This window comes from Ovis canadensis, chromosome 2, assembly GCF_042477335.2.
Source record: "Ovis canadensis isolate MfBH-ARS-UI-01 breed Bighorn chromosome 2, ARS-UI_OviCan_v2, whole genome shotgun sequence".
Taxonomy (NCBI): domain Eukaryota; kingdom Metazoa; phylum Chordata; class Mammalia; order Artiodactyla; family Bovidae; genus Ovis; species Ovis canadensis.
The window spans coordinates 187,891,696-187,915,258 of NC_091246.1; positions in this window are offsets into that span (position 1 = coordinate 187,891,696).

Genomic DNA, 23,563 nt, shown 5'->3' on the forward strand with positions numbered 1-23,563 from the left:
CTTCATTTGTTTAAAATAATTCCAAATAATATAGATGAAAAATTCTATCTCATTATTGTTTTAAAGCAAATATTTTTATTAAGAATGAAATTGATCAGTTGTCCACATGTTTTGAGACCAATTCTTAAATCCATGCTTTGCCCAACACTTTTAACTCTTGGGCAAAGCATCTGTACTGGAAGCATGAATTCTGCCCCTACAGTAAGCAGGAAATCACTTTAATTTTATTCATTAGAACTGGTCTCTTACTAAGCAACTCTTCATCATTCTTTTTCTAATTTTGACCTGACCCAGTGCTGTCTTGCAATTGATCCAGTCAACACTTAATTAAGGAGGTGTGTATTGATGGTAAACAGCCACACTATAATTTATAATGACTTTATTTCAAGAATTGTTTACCTATGGGAAAGTGAGGTTCCTTCTCTGTGAATTCAAAGTGTCTGTCAGAATCTCCCAATCAACCTAAATGGATTTGCCACAAGTGTTTTACATCTCAGATTTCCTCAAGGCAACAGACCAAAAGCACAATTTATGTGTAGGCATAATAAACTGTTACTTGTTTCAGTGTGATTTGCAGGCCCCTGTTAAATCTTTCCTAACCAAAATAATTTATTTAACTTACCTTCTACAGTGTCTTAAATTTTACCATTATAGAGACCCTTTGGCTAATGAATCTCAACACTATCAAGTGTAAATTTATGGTGCCAAGAACAAGCGTTAAAACATGAAGTTATTTTTAACTCACCGCCAGCCCAAGCCTTTTTGATCCATCTCTAAAGAAACTGTGTGACTGAAGAAATTGTAGATTGTAAGAAAGGATACCTCAGAATACAAAGCATTATTCTAGAGAAAGTAAGTTTCAGTGAGATTCCAAAGTTAAGGATGAAAAGTTGGAAGTATACTCTGATATTAACACTCTGCTAGGAAATACATTTGTAGTGCCTGCTAAAGAGCTACAATAAAACTTATGCCAGGACTAGACCTAAATATAGCAGGAAATACTATGGAAAAGGAAATGGTAACCCACTCCAGTACTCTTGCCTGGAAAATTCCATGGATGGAGGTGCCTGGTAGGCTACAGTCCTGCTACTGCTAAGTCGCTTCAGTCATGTCCGACTCTGTGCGACCCCATAGACGGCCTCCTACCAGGCTCCTCTGTCCCTGGGATTCTCCAGGCAAGAACACTGGAGTGGGTTGCCATGTCTTTCTCCAAGGCATGAAAGTGAAAAGTGAAAGTGAAGTCGCTCAGTCGTGTCCGACTTTTAGCAACCCCATGGACTGCAGCCTATCAGGCTGCTCCGTTCATGGAATTTTCCAGGCAAGAGTACTGGAGTGGGGTGCCATTGCCGTCTCCAGGGCTACAGTCCATGGAGTCGCAAATTGTCGGACATGACTGAGCGACTTCACTTTCACTTTCACTATAGTCATAAATGAAACTTCCGGCATGGGTAGAGAATAGGAAGTAACATTACGGGTGTTCTATATTTTGCTACAATAGGGCATTGGTTCTCAAACTCCGGCATGCACTAGAAATTCCTGGAGGGTTTGTTAAAACATATTTTTTTAACCCAGAAGGTCTGAGTAGGGGTGAGTATTTTTATTTCCAACAAGTTTCCAGGTAGTGCTGATGCTGCTAGGCAGGGACCACACTTTTAGAACCATTGGTCTAGAGTGTAAGGTGCCATTCCCTTATCATTGGATTGAAGAAACCTTGCAAACAAACATGGAATTTCAGAAGTCTATTATCTTTCATATCTTTAATCTTTGGAAGATTACATGCATTCAAACTGTTCTTAGACCTCTATGGTATAAGGCCTCATATAATACTGTTATAGCACAAGAAGTTCCTAGAGAAACTCTCCTGAACTCCTCAGACTAGAGTTGTCAGATTTAGCAAAATAAAAATCATATATATAGACATATGTATGCATACATAAACATATGTGTGAACATATACACATACTTATGCATATATATGCTTATATATCCAAGATACAATTAAATTTGAATTTCATATAAGTAATAATATTTTTAATATTAGGCCCCATGCAATATTTACCTGAAATTAAAATTTAACTAGATATTCTGTGTATTTTCTGGCAAACCTATTCTTGAAAAGCCAATGTGGGAAAGCTTCTAGAAAAGTAAAATGCAGTAATTCCATCTCCTAAACCAGAGACATAGAGAAAATTTAAAAGATGATTCCAGAAACACCATAGTACTGATTATGAGTACTTTGTGTTTTAAGTATTTATTTATTCCTTGATTTATTTTTGGCTGTGCTGGGTCTTCATTGTTGCATGTAGGCTTTCTCTAGTTGTACTATTAGAGAAACTGCAGGCATTATTTTCTCTAGTAGTGAGCAGGGACTACTCTCTAGCTACGGTGCACAGGCTTCTCACTGCAGTGGAGCACAGGGTCTTGGGCATGCGTGCTCAGTAGGTGTATGCACAGGTTTAGTTGCTTCATGGCATGTGGAATCTTCCTAGACCATGGATAGAACCCATGTCTCACATTGGCAGGTGAATTCTTAACCACTGGACTACCAGGGAAGTCTCTGATTATGAATACTTTGAGTTAGCGATCCATCTCTCAAAGGGATGGTGCTTGGTACTTAGCAAGCTGCAGAAGTAACATTGCAAAAGGAACAGAGGCCTAGAATTAAGTAGAAAAAAGCCCAGAAGATGAGTTGGATGAGACTAAATCTCTGCGACACTCCCCACTCTATCATTTGACCTTGTTCTCTCATAGTCTTAAGCACTCCAAACAGCACAAGGAGGGAAAGCTGAGAGCAGTGTGAGGCTAAGTCAGTCCATGCCCAATAAGGAATATTCCAGGGGCTTTTAAAAACTGAACTTAATGAAAAGATTTTGTTAAAAGTATATAGAAGATCTGGAGGAGTAAAAGAAGAAGACAAGTGCATCTCAAAATTTATATTGGAAAGTGGCTGCTAAATGCTGAAGAAACAAGGGTCTACTCCCACCCTGAGCCCATGATCTCTGTTCCTTGAAACTGCTGTGTATTAAATCTAGAAAAATGGCATAGATAATCTTATCTGCAAAACAGAGATAGAGACATAGAGGTGCAGAACAAACATATGAACACCGGGGGTAGGGGGAGGGGAGGATGAGTTGTTGACATATATATACTATTGATGCTATGTATAAAATAGATAACTAATGAGAACCCACTATATAGCTCAGGGAACTCTATTCAATACTCTGTAGCGACTCAAATAGGAAGGAAATCCAAAAAAGAGAGGGTGTATGTATATGTATGGCTGATTCACTTTCCTGTACAGTAGAAACTAACAAATGTTGTAAAGCAACTGTACACCAACAAAATTTTTAAAAATAAAATGGAAACTGCTGTGCTTGGATGGGAGTTACCTTATCTGAAATCAATACACACAGCCCACCAGTAACCATTGCTAATGTCTCCACTTTTTCTGACAATGCAGAAACTAGAAGAAAGAAAATGTCTTTCCCTTTCTTTTGACTTCCATTCTCACTCCAAGGTTTCCCATTGGCTGAACGTGACAGGAGGTCAGCTGGCAAGAGAATCTGGAAAGAAATGGTTTATTCTTCTAGCCCTCTCAGGCAAGGGAAGAGACTAGACGGGTTAATACGTGGCTGAGAGAATGGTGTCTAGGCACCATTTGGCATGGCCCACTCCTAGCAGCACGTTTTCATGCCCACCAATCTTCCCTCATTTCAACTTCCATACAACTTCCTTCAAAATATCAGGTTTCCACTCAAAAAGCAGTTAACACTTATAAATATGAATATATACTCATTCCTTTCATTTCCCCATTAAGCCAAGCAATAAGTACATATTAGTAGATTAATCATTTCTCTCTGCAAAGGTATGCAATGTGCCCATCCTGGTAGATGCAAAATAAGCCCACTCTTATCTATGTACTATTTAAGAAACTTCAAATGTGAGGTATTAGGCAACTTTCTCTTCTGCTCTGTACCAAAGAAAGAAGAGCTACCAGAATCCAAGTTCTGTATTTTAGGAGGGAGAAGGAAAAAACTTACCAACTCTCTGAAGGAAACTAGACAAGGTTACCAGGCTACAAAGCCTGAAAGATATTATACTGACATTTTGTGAGGTCGGACACCATGGAAGCAATATATCAGGGAGTCCTAAGTAAGGGTTTGACTTTTGGTGCCCTCTCTAAAGTCTTGAACACACTTTAATTATCTTTGAGTTATGAATAATATTGAAGCCAATTAGAATAAGGTTATAGTTTCAAGGATGGACCCATAAAAAGGAGCCTCTTATTCTTACAGCAAACACCAAGAGAGTCTTTAGACATAAGATTTCCTGGTCCAGGACCTATATATAATCAAGAGCCCTGCTTTTCCTTGTCCTTAGCTAATAGAAATTGAAATTATAATGTGGGTATTATTATCCCTCCATGAAAAAAAAAATAATGGATGTCCTCATTGTCCTTCATCCTAGAAATGTATCTGGACCAAAATAAAAGACAAAGGAGTCCTCTGATAAAATTGGTAAGATGGAATCAATGTCCCAAAGGGTCCCATCTTCAAGGTATTATTTTTTTGTTGTTTTCTGCCATTCTTCTTTTCTGCAACTCCCATCCCCCCTTTATGCTCCCACTCGTTCACTGCAAGACCACTTTACTCCTGCCATTAGTAAGAAGTTGTTGAGGATACATCCTGAACTATGACTTTGGTCCCATTTTCTACCATGCCTCATCAAATACCTTCATGCACTGGTCCTGTGCTCCTCATCCCCAATGCTAATGGAGACAGGTGGGTCCTTGTGGAATTCTCTTGGAAAATGGCTTTTAATATGCCACCAAATCCCTCTTTCACTATTCTTTCTCTGTTCCTTAAGATACAAAAAAATCAGACTGAGTGTCTAGTCTTACCCCTTTTATCTGCAGAAACCCTTACTTTGTTGACCAGTAATCCAGGTGCTGATCTTCTGATTTATTCCCTGAAGCATCCATGTTTTGATATTTTTTAATGAAATCTGAAGATACACCCTTGACACCTAAACTACCAGCTGCATCCCCACAGCAGGCATCTCCTTAATGTGACAGGCAAGCACATTATGCTAAGTAGATAATCACAACAATTAACTGAAAAGGTTATAATTTCATCCTGTTGGGTACAGTTGGCCTGTCAAAAATAATTAGGTTAAAATAGATCTCAAGGCTCCCTCTGCAAAACTGAGAAAAAAAAAAAAAAAGAAAGGAAAGAAAAAGAAGACAGTTAAGAACTTTTAAGTTGGCCAAATTAAATGTTCTGTAATTTCACTGCTGGCTGATGCTAGAGAGATATTTAATAGAAGAGTCCAACTCAGTTGGAAGTGTTTTATTTCTGTTTCAGTGATTCACAACATAAATATTGGGAAAAAAATCTATATGGCAGAATTTCAAGGCAGAGGGCTGGACAAAAAGATAATCTCTCAACATTCACAAGCAATGAGAAAAGAATATAAAAAATAGTTTTCTGAACAGTTCTGAATTCTACCTTCAATTTTGCTTGCCCTTATAGTTGCCATTTTAATTGATCAAGAGCCAGCTGTTTATATCCTGGCCTCTTGCCTCCTCTGACAGTCTAATTATCTGTGGGATTTGCAGCTCTTTAATTTGTCTCTTTAGTCTCTACTTTCAATACGAATAAAATTAAAAGCTCAAACTGAAGTGCAAAAGTATTACCTAGATTCATCATTCTTTAATTCTACTAAAATTCTCTACACCAAAGGTGAATGAACAAACTTTAGTGACAGAAATTTGTTGCAATCACAGCAGGATCACTGCCACAAGAAGAGAGGTTTTCTATTGATGCCATTTCCTTCAATTCCCACTTTATTTCCTGCTATTACAGGTAGAATATAGATCATCATTATCTTCAAACACTTGCCCTCAGAAAACTTTCAGTATAGTTAATGAAGCAAAATTGAAACACATGATACATTTAGGGAAATAAAATAGAGTGGACAAAATATGTGAAAGTAAATACTACCATATCAAATTCTGAATAGTTTAGGAAATGGAAGATCACTGTGACATCATTGACCACTTGGAAATTTCATTAAAAGTTTTTTATATCCTAAAATAAACCATGTACATTGTATTTAAATAATTTCAACCTTTACATAGTGAAAGATCACAGAATTTCAAGAAGAAAAGTATAGACACAAATTTGTAAATGAGGCTTCTTTTCACAGATGCTATTTTTACATGTTTTCTTCTTTTATGTTGTTTTAATACTGATAAAATGTCCATCCCAATTTTTCTTCCAGAATGAATCTGAGGATGTACTCTCTATCTTTTGAATTTACTTCTCTCGAAAAATTTCTCCACCAAAATTTTTATTATCTTTTGCCAAGTCATGATGACCAAAACATGATAAATTTCCTATTTTCAACTTCTAAATCTATGTTTTTGACCTTCCTTTTTTTCAACTGTTATTCATGCTTGCTATCAAAGAAATCTATTGTAAGTCTGAGACACTCCAAGTCACTCTGCATGATATGTTCTTTATTCATGGGCCCTGCCTGCCAGTAAACTAGGACCTCCATAAACACAAGAATTCTGCCATATTCATCTTTAAACCCAAGTACCTATCCAGTGTTTGCCAGATAGTAAATATTAACAGCAGACACTATTGGTTTCCTACATAAGAAATATTCTTCCCCCTTTGGCACTTCTAACAGAACTTAGACTTGATTTAAGCACCCACTCTTTTCTACATTACCATAGTCTTTGAGAAGTGAGCCATCACCCCAGTCCCAGTGAGTAAATCACATTCAAAAAGGAACAATGGTCTTGTTCTTTTTTCTGATAATTGAGGTCAGATGATAATTGGAAAGAACCTTTTATCTCACATGATAATAATTTTCAGGGTATGCTATTTCTAAGGCCAGTTAACTGAGCAATGCAGTGAGGTCATCAAGGACTCAGGTTCTTTCTGTTTTCCTCTACTGTCCTCAGCAGGTTGACTTTATCCTCAAACTAGATTTGTCTCTTTGTAAGATGTCAGCTCCCAGTTCCTGATCTCCCCTACAAACAGGAAAATGAAGGAAAGAAATTTTAACTAAAGTGTTGTTAGGAAAAGTCTTTTGGCATATTGTTAAAAGATTTTTCTTGCCAATCAAAATAGACACAGAAAGCAAAGGTCATTCTCCTCAGTTATGTATTTGTGTTCTTCATCTGGACTTTGGAACCATGGCTGCCACTTTGCAACCCCAAGCAGATCTAACTTGAAGACAAAGCCCACATGTTGAGAAAAACAGAGTAGAAAGATCTTATAATCCCTGCTGATTTAATCAAGCTTGGCAACTGCCAACCACAGGACCTAACTGTGTAAGATAAATATTCTTTTTATTTCGTTGTCTAATATTTTTATCTTAGTTACTGTCAAAATCACCAGAAGAAAGGTAATATTTTATTAATGAATGAATAATTTCAGTACTGTAAAAGTCATTGCCATGTATAAAGGAATCCAGATATTTGATCTAAACCAGAGTTTCTCAACGGCGGCACTATTAGCATTTGGAGCCAGAAAATCCTTTGTCATGGGGTGATGGAATGCATTGTATGATGTTTACCAGCATCATTGGCCTCTACCTATAGAGGCCAGTAGCTACCCACCACTTGAGTGTGATAATCAAAATGTTTCCAGAAATTGCCAATAGTCCTCAAGGGGGAATATTTGACCTCAGTAGAGAACCACTGGGGCTTCCCAGGTAGCACTAGGGGTAAAGGACCTGCCTGCCAATGCAGGAAACATAAGAGATGCAGGTTTGACCCCTGGGTTGGGAAGATCCCCTGAAGGAGGGTGTGACAACCCACTCCAATATTTTTGCCTTGGGAATCCCATGAACAGTGGAGCCTGGCAGGCTATAGTCTATAGTGTCACCAAGAGTTGGATACAACTGAAGTGACTTGCAAGCAAGCAGAGAACCATTGGTCTAACCCTGTTATTTTATATATATATAAACTTATTAGATTCATAGGATGAAGTTTCTTTCTTCAGGAAACTCTTTCAAAATTACACAACTGTAAAATAACAGGAGGAATAGAAACCCACATGTACTAATTTTCAATGGATAGTCATCATGTGGCTACTCTTCTTTCATTTGTGGGTCACTAAGTTTAATGAATTTAGCAATAGTGTGTGAATGAAATAATAGAGTTGTATTAGTATTAGCTTTGGAGAAGGCAATGGCAACCCACTCCAGTGCTCTTGCCTGGAGAATCCCAGGGACAGGGGAGTCTGGTGGGCTGCCATCTATGGGGTCACACAGAGTCGGACATGACTGAAGCGACTTAACAGCAGCCAGCAACAGTATTAGCTTTATTGTTGGTGACCAGAATAAGAGTTTCAAACAAGATGATTTTTCATCATATAGACTCAGGTCTGTTAGGAAGAATCTGTTACAAGTATCCTGGTTTCTTCTATCTTCTTGTCTTACTAACCTAAAAATACAGCTTCTGCTTCAAACACCAGAAGTTCAAGATAGTTGTTCTAGCACTGACCATAATATCTTCATTTGAGTCAGTAGGAAATCAACCCTGAATATTCACTGGAAGGACTGATGCTAAAGCTGAAGCTCCAATACTTTGGCCACCTGATGCGAAGAGCTGACTCATTGGAAAAGACCCTGATGCTGAGAAAGATTGAAGGCAGGAGGAGAAGGGGAGGACAGAGGATGAGATGGTTGGATGGCATCACTGACTTGATGGACATGAATTTGAGCAAGCTCTGGGAGTTAGTGATGGACTGGGAAGCATGGTGTGCTACAGTCCTGCCTAAAACCTAGTAGATTCTCAATAAATGAGTTCTCTTTCTGTTTCCAATCCTCATTTTAAATTGATTAAGAACTATAGCTAGCTGTTCTGTTAATAATAGGAAGAATTCAATTATTCAAAATGTAGCAAATCCTAAATGCCACTAAACTAAGTTATAATTGAATGCAATGTTTCTGGTATTTTTATTAAGAGAACTAGGGGTTTTATCTTTTTATCCTATTTCTGACAGCACTTCCATGTGACATGTCATTATTATTAATTTGTTTAATTCTAGAGTTGTATCCTGCTGCTTTCTGACACTAATCCATCATATCTGCTGTGCTTACAGCCTTTACTTCTAAGCTGGTTCCCCCTCAAAGCTGTGGGAACACAATACATTATTATTTTTTTAACCTCATGCTCATTTCATAGCAGATGGGGTAGGAAATATGTTTCATGACAGATGGTTATTAAAGAAGCTTGCTGGTCAATCACAATCCATGTGGACTTTTTGCTTATAAGTCTGATCATGCACTGGAAGGTTACATTTAGGGAATTCTCAAAATAATTTACATCATTTTCAACAACTAAAACTTGAGGCTGAATTAATTTTTAGTTTCATATTTCTAATGAATAATGTCATTTAAGTTTTTGGTGCTTAGGAAACTATGTTATCAAGAAAAAAATACTTCATTATTCTATTTATTCAGAAAGTTTTCACTTAGTATCAGATGTTGTATTAAATGCTCAGGAATATTGCATCTTATTGGGCCAAATGAAAGGTAAGGCTATCAGATATGCATCATCTCCTACAGAAGGTGCTTTCAGACACCTAGTCTGAGGCCAGCATCCTTCCTCTGCACTCCCACAGCAATCTGCCCAAAACACTTTCATGAAACTCTCCACGCAGAATCACAGTGCTCTTGCTTGTCCTCTTCTTAGTTTGCAAGCTCCTTAAACAGAGGAATCATCTTAGCCACCTCTCAATACTTGTACTTAGCAAGTTGGTTGGATGAATAAAGAAAAAAATCATAAACAAAATTTACAATTCATATCTTTTAAAGTCTTTCTTGAATTTGTTACAGTATTGCTTCTGTTTTTTACATTTTGGTTTTTTGGCCTTGAGTCATGTGGGATCTTAGCTCCCCAAATAGGGATTGAACCCATACCTCCTGCATTGGAAGGTAAAGTCAACCACTGGACTACCAGGGAAGTCCTGGTAACTCATATTTTATTTAATTCAACAAAAATGCAAACTATAGGAATTTACACTCAAAATTATTCAAAGAAACAAAGAATGATGTAGATTAGAAAAGCCAGGAAAGGCTTCAAGAAAAAGAGTAACGAAAATCTTCATCCAAATAAAAGTATTGGCTCTGTCTCACAAGGAATCATTCTCACTACTCAAATAAGCTTCAACTCTGTAACTTGTATTGTTAAAGGAAGAAACAGCTCTGAGATAGTCAACTCCATTTTCAGCTAGTGAAATTCTACCACATTTGCAACTCATGAAAGCTACTTCTTGAAAAGTTGCCATTTTCTAAAGAAATGGCCATGTAAGGGATAGTTGCTTGAGTGGCTAATGCTTTCTCTTTACTCTTTTGGCTACATTGTCCTGGGATGGCTGGATTCACACTGGCTGGCAGGCTGGCAGCTCTGCAGCTGCAAATGTCACCAAGAGATAGATCTGGTCAGGTGAGACTTCACAGTGCCCTGGTAGGAGATGAATGAAGAACGATGGAATGATAAACTACTTTGTTTTATAACAAAAAATTTAAACCAACTGAACTATTATGCAATTTAGCACATTTTGCAGACATTAAATTTTGATATTGTAAATAGCTAAAATGACTTCAAAAACTTGGTGATTTTTCTCTAGAATTCCATATTATGTTCTACTCAACATTTCTTTCTAATATAATGCTGTGAAAAACACCCAGAATTTGGGAAACAGTATTGTGCACTGTGATTACACTAATAGATTGTGGAGTGCTTTATAGGCAAGTGGCAGAGCACCAGAGCAACCAGTAAAAATGTGTGCCTCCTTTCCTTCTCTCCATCATATCCTTCATTACTTTATTTGCAATTGACTGTAAGATGTACTTTGTACTTTTATGCATCTAACTTTAAGTGACACTTCAGAGGAAAATTATTTTTCGTTTTTCTATAAAATGATATGACCAAAGCACAGACCTATGTTTCATTCATTTCCTTTCCCTCTTTCTTTCCTTACCAGTCATTTTTTATTCAGTGGGCGTTTATGACACTTACCCTGTGTACAACACCATGATGAGTCATGCAAAAGTCAAAGTAAACTTATACATTCCTTTTAGGTCAATCTCATTTGAAATGTTAACTGAAGTATTTCCTGTTGCTCCAAAATTGGTGACTAAAAACCAACGGTGAAGCAAAGGCATGAAATGTTCATTATTCCAAAGAGAAACCCAAACAACCAGTGGGAGATGTCATGTTTTAAGTATTTGGAAAGGCCGTTAAACAAATTGTGCTGCTCCATCTCAGTTACTGCCCATCTTCTATCTCATTTTGTATTTGAAGATTGGGAGAGCTAGAGAGAGGATAGGAGCATTATTGCTATGGGATATTGCCTATTTGTGACTGCTCTTTCTTGCCCTCCCACATAGGACAGGAAAAGGTGCTTCCTTTGCAGGAAAGTGGATGAAGAAATCTCTTAAGAAAGGAAGACTGAACAAATCTCTAAGGTTTGAGGTGCTAAAGAGATGACCGTTAAATGCAATGTAGGGTTTTGGATTGAATCCTAGAACTGAAAAAGACATTGATGGAAAAGTGGTAAAATTTGAATACATAATGTATGATTAAAAGTAATGTACAAACTTCCTACTTTGACCATTTCATTATTCTTACAAAACATATTAAGATTAGGGGGACTGGGATAGCATGTATACAAAAGTTCTCTGTGTTAATATTCATCTTCTCTGAAGTCTAAAATTAAGTCTAATGTCAATTAAAAATGAAAATAATTCGTTACAATTCAGTTCAGTTGCTCAGTCATGTCCGACTCTTTGTGACTCCATGGACTGCGGCATGTCAGGCCTCCCTGTTCGTCACCAACCCCCTGGGAGTTTACTCAAACTCATGTCCGCTGAGTCAATGATGCCATCCAACAATCTCAACCTCTGTTATGCCCTTCTCCTCCCACCTTCAATCTTTCCCATAATGAAGGTCTTTTCAAAATGAGTCAGTCCTTCGCATCAGGTGGCCAAAGTATTGGAGTTTCAGCGTCAACATCAGTCCTTCTAAAGAACACACAGGACTGATCTCCTTTAGGATGAACCAGTTGGATCTCCTTGCAGTCCATGGGACTCTCAAGAGTCTTCTCCAACAACACAGTTAAAAAGCATCAATTCTTTAGCACTCAGCTTTCTTTATAGTCCAACACTCACATCTATACATAACTACTGGAAAAACCATAGACTTGATGAGACAGGCCTTTGTTGACAAAGTAATGTCTCTGCTTTTGAACATGCTGTCTGTCTAGGTTGGTCATAACTTTCCTTCCAAAGAGAAAGTGTCTTTTAATTTAATGGCTTCAGTCACCATCTGCAGTGATTTTGAAGCCCAAAAACATAAAGTCAGCCACTGTTTCCCCTTCTATTTTCCATGAAGTGATGGCACCAGATGTCATGATCTTCGTTTTCTGAATGTTGACTGTTAAGCCAACTTTTTCACTCTCCTCTTTCACTTTCATCAAGAGGCTCTTTAGTTCTTCTTCAGTTTCTGCCATAAGGGTGGTGTCATCTGCATATCTGAGGTTATTGATATTGCTCCTGGCAATCTTGATTCCAGATTGTGCTTCCTCTAGCTGAGCATTTCTCATGATGTACTCTGCAAATAAGTTAAATAAGCAGGGTGACAATAGACAGCCTTGACATACTCCTTTCCTAATTTGGAACCAGTCTGTTCCATGACCAGTTCTAACTGTTGCTTCCTGACCTGCTTACAGGTTTCTCAAGAGGCAAGTCAGGTGGTCTGGTATTCCCATCTCTTTCAGAATTTTCCACATTTTGTTGTGATCCACACAGTCATAAAACTTTGGCATAGTCAATAAAGCAGAAATAGACGTTTTTCTGGAATTTTCTGCTTTTTCAATGATCCAGCAGTGGCTCACAATTTGATTTCTGATTCCTCTGCCTCTGTAAAATCAGCTTGAACATCTAAAAGTTCATGGTTCATGTATTGCTGAAGCCAGGCTTGGAGAATTTTGATCATTACTTTGCTAACGTGTGAGATAAATGCCAATTATATGGTAGTTTGAGCATTCTTTGGCATTGCTTTTCTTTGGGACTAGAATAAAAACTGAGCTTTTCCAGTCCTGTGGCCCCTGCTGAGTTTTCCATATTTACTGGCATATTGAGTGGAACACTTTCTTAGCATCATCTTTTAGGATTTGAAATAGCTCAACTGGAATTCCATCACCTCCACTAGCTTTGTCTCTAGTGATGCTTCCTAAGGCCCCCTTGACTTCACATTCCAAGATGTCTGGCTCTAGGTGAGTGATCACACCATCATGATTATCTTGGTCGTGAAGATCTTTTTTGTATAGTTCTTCTTTGTATTCTTGCCACCTTTTCTTAATATCTTCTACTTCTGTTAGGTCCATACCATTTCTGTCCTTTATTGAGCCCATCTTTGCATGAAATGATCCCTTGGTATGTCTAATTTTCTTGAAGAGATCTCTAGTATTTCCCATTTAATTGTTTTCCTCTATTTCTTCCCATTGATCATTGAGGAAGGCTTTCTCTTCTCTCCTTGCTATTCTTCAAAACTCTGCATTCAGATGCTTATATCTTTCCTTTTCTCCTTAGCTTTTTGCTTCTCTTCTTTTCACAGCTCTTTGTAAGGCCTCCCCAGACAGCCATTTTGCTTTTTTGAATTTCTTTTTCCTGGGGATGATCTTTTTCCCTGTTTCCTGTACAGTGTCACAAACCTCCGTCCATAGTTCATCAGGTACTCTATCTATCAGATCTAGGCCCTTAAATCTATTTCTCACTTTCACTGTATAATCATAATGGATTTGATTTAAGTCATACCTGAATGGTCTTGTGGTTTTCCCTACTTTATTCAATTTAAGTCTGAATTTGGCAATAAGGAGTTCATGATCTGATCCACAATCAGCTCCCAGTCTTGTTTTTGCTGACTGTATAGATCTTCTCCATCTTTGGCTGCAAAGAATATAATCGATCTGATTTCGGCACTGGCCATCTGGTGATGTCCATATGTAGAGTCTTCTCTTGTGTTGTTGGAAGAGGGTCTTTGCTATGACCAGTGCATTCTCTTGGCAAAACTCTATGAGCCTTTCCCTGCTTCATTCTGTACTCCAAGGCCAAATTTACCTGTTACTTCAGGTGTTTCTTGAATTCTTACTTTTTAATTCCATTCCCCAAAATTAAAACGAAATCTTTTTGTGTTAATTCTAAAAGGTCTTGTAGTTCTTCATAGAACCATTCAATTTCAGCTTCTTCAGCATTACTGGTTGGAGCATAGACTTGGATTACTGTGATATTGAATGGTTTGCCTTGGAAATGAAGAGATCATTCTGTCATTTTTGAGATTGCATCCAAGTACTGCATTTCAGACTCTTTTGTTAACTTTTATGGCTAATCCATTGCTTCTAAGGGGAAATAGATGGGAAAACAGTGGAAACAGTGTCAGACTTTATTTTGGGGGCTCCAAAATCACTGCAGACGGTGATTGCTGCCATGAAATGAAAAGATGCTTACTCCTTGGAAAGAAAGTTATGACCAACCTGTTCAGCATATTAAAAAACAGAGACATTTTGTCAACAAAAGTCTGTCTAGTCAGGGCTATGGTTTTTCCAGTGGTCGTGTATGGATGTGAGAGTTGGACTCTGAAGAAAGCTGAGTGCTGAAGAATTGATGCTTTTGAACTGTGGTGTTGGAGAAGATTCTTGAGAGTCCCTTGGACTGCAAAGAGATCCAACCAGTCCATTCTAAAAGAGATCAGTCCTGGGTGTTCATTGGAAGGACTGATGCTGAAGCTGAAACTCCAATACTTTGGCCACCTCCTGCGAAGACTTGAGTCGTTGGAAAAGACTCTGATGCTGGGAGGGATTGGGGGCAGGAGGAGAAGGGGACGACAGAAGATGAGATGGCTGGATGGCATCACCGACTTGATGGACATGAGTCTGTGTGAACTCCAGGAGTAGGTGATGGACAGGGAGGCCTGGCATGCTGCAGTTCATGGGGTCGCAAAGAGTTGGACACGACTGAGCGACTGAACTGAACTGAATTGAAGGAGTTCTTGCCCACAGTAGTAGATATGATGGTCATCTGAGTTAAATTCACCCATTCTGGTCCATGTTAGTTCACTGATTCTTAAAACACTGACGTTCCCTCTTGCCATTTCCTGTTTGACCACTTCCAATTTTCCTTGATTCATGGACCTAACATTCCAGGTTCCTATGCAGTATAGCTCTTTACAGCATTAGACCTTTCTTGCATCACCAGTCATATCCACAATTGGGTGTTGTTTTTGCTCTGGCTCTGTCCCTTCATTCTTTCTGGAGTTATTTCTCCACTGATCTCCAGTAGCATATTGGTCAGCTACCGACCTGGGGAGTCCATCTTTCAGTGTCCTTTTTGCCTTTCCATACTGTTCATGGGGTTCTCAAGGCAAGAATACTGAAGCGGTTTGCCATTCCCTTCTCCAGTGGACCGCATTTTGTCAGAACTCTCCACCATTACCCATCTGTTTTGGATTGCCCTACACAGCATAGCTCATAGTTTCATTGAGTTAGACAAGGCTGTGGGCCATGTGATTAGATTATGTAGAAAATTATTTTTAAAATAATTTAAAATAGGTAATGCAATAAGGATATATAATATTGAAATATATAAGTATGTACTTCTATACAGTTAATTCTTTTTCTGACACACACACACATGCATGTACCACGCTGCATACAATTTTGCTACAAATCGCATCACAAATCAATGTAAAATACATCATTTCTCTAAGAAGAAGCTGAAAATCAGAATGATAAGCATGAAGTATACTGATAGGCCGGCTTTTCTAAGTGAATTTGCTGATCTCTATCACCAAGAGCAGTAGTTCTCAAACATCAGTGTGCATCAGAATCACCTGGAGAATGTTAATTCAGACATGGCTGGCACTCATCGTCAAGGTGTCTGACTCAACAAGTCTGGGCTAGGCCCCAGAAATGTGCATTTGTAACAAGTTCCCTGGTGACACAGATGCTGCCAATCCAGAAGAGACCCACTGAGAGCCAGTGAGTTGAAAAATAAGGAACTTAGAGAGGGAGTTGCCACAAGGCTTATAATCTACAACTTGACCAACACAGTCTTCTCAAGGTTACTATGATCTCTACACTTAAAAAAAATGAAACCAAAGGATCAATTCTATTCCTTACCTTACTTGAGCTATCAGTAATTGATAGATCAAAACAACCTTCTTCATCACACACACACACACACACAACACAATGAAGACATCAAAGTTGAAACCAACACATAAGCCGTCTATATCCTTGCATACTGCATTTTCTTATTTTATTTGCCTTTATGCTTGCAATGGCTCTAGGCCATTTCTTCTGCCCTTCTGCACAATTTGTGTTGTTACATCATTTCTTTATTGTCAGATCAAATTATACCTTTATTCTGTTCTGCGTTCTAATCCTTACATTTGTCTTACTCTAGCTTCTATACTCAATATTTTCAATGCTCCTTAGCTGTTCTTTTTCTCTTGTTCCCCTATTTACTTAGCATAAAAGCTTATTTAAATTTATTTCTGTCTCTTTTCTGATCTGCATTTATCTCAACATCATTTCCAATTTACCCATATTAAATTTAATAGATTATTTTATTTATTTCAAACCAAACTGCCTATTTAAGTGTTGTTTTTAAAGCTTTAAAAAACTAAAACTGTAACCAAATCATATTTAAGCAAGTCCTAAAATAATGCTCATAACATTTGACCCATAAAATACAAGTCACTTTATTTGACGCTTTTGGGAGAACAAATGTACACTAATAAAAGATTAAATAGATAAAACTCACCCAGTGATTGTTTAAAAAATACATACCTATTTCTTTCTGTACCAAAAATGTTAAATTTAGTTTTATAATATTTTATTCTACATGATATTCTCTGTTGATAGTATTTAAATAAAGTTATTTGAAAAAAAAGTGCTAGTTATTTGAAAAGAAAACAAGTTCAATCTACAGTTAGGAGAACTCTGGAAGGAAACCTATATCTAGACAAATACTATATAAGTAATAAGTTAGAAACTATTCACAGAAACATGTTTTTCAGATTTTTCTACTCTTTTTTCCTTTCAAACACTATATTCAAATACAAACCTAGATTTTTTAATATAAACATATATTGGCTAAGTGGCTGGGTGCGCTCCAGCACTCTGAATTCTAACAAGCCCCCTGGATAATTCTGAGACACTGGAGTAGATTATGCATTCTCAACAGGGGGATGTGGTCTAGAAAGATGTAAAAATTGCTTCTTGGGAGAGATAAAAACCTTTGATATTAAAGTGTGTATGCCAAACCTTTCCCCTGCTGAACAAAATCTTATTTCTTAGTATTTAACTTTGTGAAAAAAAAAAAGAGCAAAAATTTTTCCTATGAGAGCCTAAGAAAACAAGTTAAGAAATACAACGGTTAATCAATGAAGATAAGGGAGCCATGAAAACTTTGTAGATGAAAAGAATCCTGATCTGAGCCCTTAAAAAATGAGTAGCACTGAGAAAAGCAATGCAGAAGAGGAGGGGAGGTCCAATCAAGATCTACACCCACTTCTCAAATGAACTGACCAGAACAACTCTAATACGAAAACAGGGTCAGGACAAATCCAAGAGCAAAACCTTTAATTCAAAATTTATTGAATTGGATCATTATCTCAAATGTTGAAGAAGTTATTTTTATCTCAGGAGTGAGTAAGGTAAAACCCTAGTTAAAACTGCCAGATGTCCAGAACGCTCAGAATCAGATGGCATTCAGAATCAGATCCAAAAGGGTTTGTGAATCCCACTATTGGAATCAAGACATTAATAGTTTAGGATCAGGAAAATCAAAACAAATTTTGGAAATGAGGTCCAAGATATATGAAGAGAAAAGATTTAGAACTTATCAGATGAATAATAAAGGGGGAAAGAGGTTTACTTTAGGTACTAGTTGCCTGGTAAAATGAGTGTGTGTGTGTGTGTGTGTGTGTGTGTGTGTGTGAGTGATATATACAGTGATTGCATAAATGAATATGCAATCTGTTATTATCAGTCTATTCCCTTTATTAGTATAGAAATCACATTTTGCTGATTTAATACTATATCTCCATCATCAGCACACAATAGATGTTCAGTAAATATGTGTTGAAGGGATAAATCTAGGACTTGGTAGGACTGTAACTGCTGTCCTTGAAAATCTAGCTTTGTTTTTTAAGACTATATATAGAAACTTTATGAGACAGGGAACATTTCAGAATCTAATGAGCATCTATGGCAAGCACTCAGGGACTTTGACAGTATTTGAATAATGATTTCTAGTTGAGAAACATGAAAATTGCTTTTAACAAGGTGGAAAAATCACAAGGCATTTAAACTTGGTGTTCTTCAAGACATTTCCTTGCCTTTCCGTTGGCACGGTGTTTCCTATACTACCCAAAATCTTACACTCAGAATTTCACACTAAGAATCCTGGAGGAAGTCAGAGTTTTTTTTCCAATTAGTGATCACTCTCAAACTAGATCAATTTTATAATCATGACCAAAATCTAAAATCAAGCCTATCTCTCCTCTAAAATTAATATGAAAATCTCAGACCCTTCCCTGTGAAATTTCGTTCTGGAGTTTTTACACCATGTGTTTTTAAATAATTTAAAACAGATGAAATAATAGAAATCTCCATCAAAGCCAAAGAAAATTTTCTCTAGAAATCACAATAAAACTTCTCTAGGTACACAATATTTTCACTAATTACAACCACCTAATAGGATTTAGTAGCATTTCTGACTGGATAGCATGTCAAAATGATGCATATCAGGCTCAACAATCTCTTCAGATAACTCTTGAAAGAGCCACCGCAAGATGAGAATGGAAAGCACATATCACAAAGCTTTCCTTCTCCTTCACTTTCTTCTCTTGTTTAGTTACCTTTCATACCGGCTAAATCTTTTCAGAAAGAGTAACTTAAGGACTTAGAGCTGCAGAGGTGTAAAGCCAACTGCACTCTGTTTAAAGAAAGAGTGAGTCTAAGTACTGCACTCCACACACCCGGGCACCAGGGCAGGACAGAAGTTCATAAATCTCATGATGGTCTAAGGGCGTAAGACTCTGGTGCATGATGGATGTGTAACAAGCTACTCCTGAAACTCTTTCTGGAGGCACGTATCTATTTATAAGAGCAAGAGGCCCAGGGTTGTGTGATACAGCACTTGGTCATGCATTCAACAAGCTTATTTAGCATCATCTGTATGCGAGTCACTTTGTGTAACCTGGATGATTTAGAACATAGAGTTACTAAGGGCTGCTCCTGAATCGATCCTATGTGTAGACAGAGGCAGTTGCTGTTAATATATCATGATTTAAAAGATACTAGATGGTCTCCTTTATCTAAAACTACCACTTCTCATGGCCTGGTATGGTTTGAATGAAAAACAGGGAACTCTGATTCTGACCAGGGAAATTTCTAACTCTGTACAAAGCTGAGGACCTTAAGCTTAGCAGCACCTCCTTTAGAAACCAGGGGATGGATAACAGACCACCACATAGATTTCATGTGTATTCTCTTGCATTTTTTTTTTGATGATTAAGTTAAACAAATGAAAATAATTTCAGTTAAGACTGAGTCATCGTTCTCCTACATTTTGAAAAGGGTAAGCATTCTAGTCTAGCGTAACTCAGGACAGGAAATGTGAAATTCCACCTTAGAAGCCTGCCCTCTTAGTCAGAGTGTAGTTCCTGGATTCTTTCCAGGAAGCTATGGAGCACAATCCCCCTGGCTGTTTTCAAATGGTGCATTGTCCCCAAAGCAGAACCACTGTTGGATACATGAGACAGGGTGCTCAGAGTTGGTGCACTGGGATGACCCTGAAGGATGGGATGGGGAGGGAGAGGGCAGGGGGGCTCAGGATGGGGAACACATGTACACCCATGGCTGATTCATGTCAATCTATGGCAAAAACCACTAAAATATTGTAAAGTAGTTAGCCTCCAATTGAAATAAATAAATTTTAAAAAAAAGAAAATTCAAATCACTAAAGATAGGTGACTTTGTCACAAAGAGAAGAAGAGTGAGATTCACTACGGGATAGAAGAAGCAGGCCAAGATATTTAATATATGATTTTATGGAAATTAAAGGAAAAAAATAACTGTAATCAAAAACTTCAGACAGATATTTCCAGGGTTTTATTGTATAGAATATCAATTCCCTAGGCTTAAATTTTGGCAGAATACCATAGTAAAAAGAACATGAGCTCTGATAACTGGCAGATCCAATTTGAAGCTTAGTAATGTAACTTATTCTCTTATTTTCTCGTTCATGCTACATCTACTTATTAGTTTACATGGATCTGTGAGAAATACAGATTTAAATAAAACAAACACAGCCCCTATCTTAAGGGAACACACTATCTAGTTGGTAGAGAAAACAACAGATGTTTTTACGTAAGGCCCAAATACATAAATATAATGCAGAGTACATCATGCAAAATGCTGGGTTGGATGAAGCACAAGCTGGAATCAAGTTTGCCAGGAGAAACATCAGTAACCTCAGATATGCAGATGATACCACCCTTATGGCGGAAAGTGAAGAGGAACTAAACAGCCTCTTGATGAAGGTGAAAGAGGAGAGTGAAAAAGCTGGCTTAAAGCTCAACATTCAGAAAACTAAGATCTTGACATCTGGTCCCATCACTTCGTGGCAAATAGATGGGGAAATAATGGAAACAATGAGAGACTTTATTTTGGGGGGGCTCCAAAATCACTTCAGATGGTGACTGCAACCATTAAGTTAAAAGACGTTTATTTCTTGGAAGAAAAGCTATGATCAACCTAGACAGCATATTTAAAGGCAGAGACATTATTTTCCCAACAAAGGTCCATCTAGTCAAAGCTTATGGTTTTTCCAGTAGTCATGTATGGATATGAGAGTTGGACTATAAAGAAAGCTGAGTGCTGAAGAACTGATGCTTTTGAACTGTGGTGTTGGAGAAGACTCTTGAGAGTCCCTTGGACTGCAAGGAGATCCAACCAGTCAATCCTAAAGGACTGATGCTTCAGCATCAGTCCTGAATATTCATCAGAAGGACTGATGCTGAAGCTGAAACTCCAATACTTTGGCCACCTGATGCGAAGAACTGACTCACTAGAAAGGACCCTGATCCTGGGAAAGATTGAAGGCAGGAGGAGAAGGGGAGGACAGAGAATGAGATGGTTGGATGGTATCACTGACTCGATGAACATGAGTTTGAGTAAGCTCCAGGAGTTGGTGACGGATGGGGAAGCCTGACGTGCCACAGTCCATGGAGTGGGAAAAAGTTGGACATGACTGAGTGACTGAACTGAACTGAACATGAATATAAACATTTGTGACACATAATAAAGAAAATACACTATGCCCTATGCATGTTAATGATTTAGAGATTTAAAGAATCTCTGAGACTGGAAGGATAACAAATTAATTAAGCAAGTCTTGGTGTGTGGAAAAGAACTCCAGACAGAGAGAACTATCTTTGCAAAATACTCTGGATATTTTTCATCTGATTAGTAAATATTGCAAAAGTTTGATGATATCCACTTCAACAAAGTCATAGAGAAGAATTTCTCCTCTACATTGCTCATGTAAATTGATAAAACACCTTTAAAGAGAAATTTGGGAAAATCAATGTAAATTGTTAACTTTTTTTCAACATACTTTTTGATTCATTAACTTAGTGTCTATGACTGTGGTCTATTCATGTGTACACATGGAAATATGACAAATGCATTCATAATAACATTTTGGGTTGATAATTCAAAAATATTGGAAACTGGAGACTTCCTTGTGATTCAGTGGTTAAGAATCTGCTGGCCAATGCAGGAGGCACAGATTTGATCCCTGGTCCAGGAAGATTCTACATGCCGTGGAGCAACTCAGCCTGTGTGCTGCAATTACTGAAGCCTGGACACCTAGAGCCTGTGCTCCATAACAAGAGAAACCACTGCAATGAGAAACCCATGCACTGGAACGAAGGCCCATTAGAGCCATAAATAAATAAATAAAATATTAGAAATCACCCAATATTTACCAGTTGCAGCCCTATCAATAAAAAAAATATGTGCACTGCAGTCCATGGGGTCACAAAGAGTTGGATACAACTTAGCAACTAAACAACAATACATTTATTATGTGTATAAATATGTATATAATACATTTATTCAAAGGAATACCATGATTAAACAAAAATCACATTACTATAAAAAAGAATGATATAGTGTTAAGGTATCAATCGTTTCTTGCCTGGGTCCTGCCCAGAGCCTCTTCACTGGGCTTGTGAACATACTCTCTAATTATGATGAGTGTCACCTGCTAACCAATCACAGATGCAACCTTCCTGGAGAAACTCCTTCTGCCAATGAGAGGTTCCACTTCAAACAGAGATGCCTGGGAGATTACACACTCTCTGAGAGCCTGAGGGATAGTTGTCTACAGCCAACATCTGAGTGATACAAGGGCAAAAAATCCAGCTCTCTTTCCTCAAGGTATTGAATAAAAAAATTTGTGGTGTGATTACTACTTGGAGCTTCTTGTGGAAACAAACTGAAGCATGACTTCAGGAGAAGCCCAGTGGTGTCCATCTTCTCCTGCTCTACCCCATCCCTCACTTATAGTTTTCCCACTTGAGAGAACTTACTCAATAACTCACTAGAACAAAAATAACCATTTCAGCATCAGCTTGAAAAGAACCTGACCTAAGAGAATTTTATTTTGCTTTGCTTTGTTTTGCTTTCAAGATCTCCCCGACCATGAAATATATAAAACCACATTTCATAAGATCAAAAGTAATTGAGAAAGAGGAGGTAGTAGTTTGATCTGTGAATGGCTGAATGAAGAAAAAAAAAATCTATCCACTTTTCCTAAAGTGTCAAAAGCAACTCAGTTTATCCTTCAAGCTAAAAAAAAAAAACTCTATTTTAATACTTAAATGCTCAAATCAACTGATCTCTACTACCTCAAAACTATGATCAAATTTTCTATAGCAGTTCTTAACAACCTGACACCCACTTTGGGGAAAATGTATTCCTAGAGCCTCTTAAAGCAGATAAATAGATCCACATGCTCCCTAACAGAGTACACAACTGGGATTGATGAGAAAACAATCCAAAATTAACTGAAACAGAAGCAAACAAACCAAAATCTCACCCCTGAAATAATCACCACTGATTATACTCAGAAACAAGTAGCTAGAGATACACTGTATACTTTTTCCCATCAATTCTCTTCTGATTCCCATTCCATTGTGAAGTCATCTTTCATCCATCGTTATAAGCCTCCAAGTCATGTTGTTCTGGAATGGTTACTTCAAGCTTAACATGAAACATGAATTATGCATTCTTTCCCATTGAGAACCTATAACTGAAATGATCATCTCAACAGCTCCCTTTAGTTTGCATTTATCCAATGAAATTGAGTCATCATATGTATAGTTCATCATTTCTGGTGCAAATTTGACAATTACAAACCATACTGGAAGGTATTTGAAGGTCTATTCTCTTATCTGTGTTTG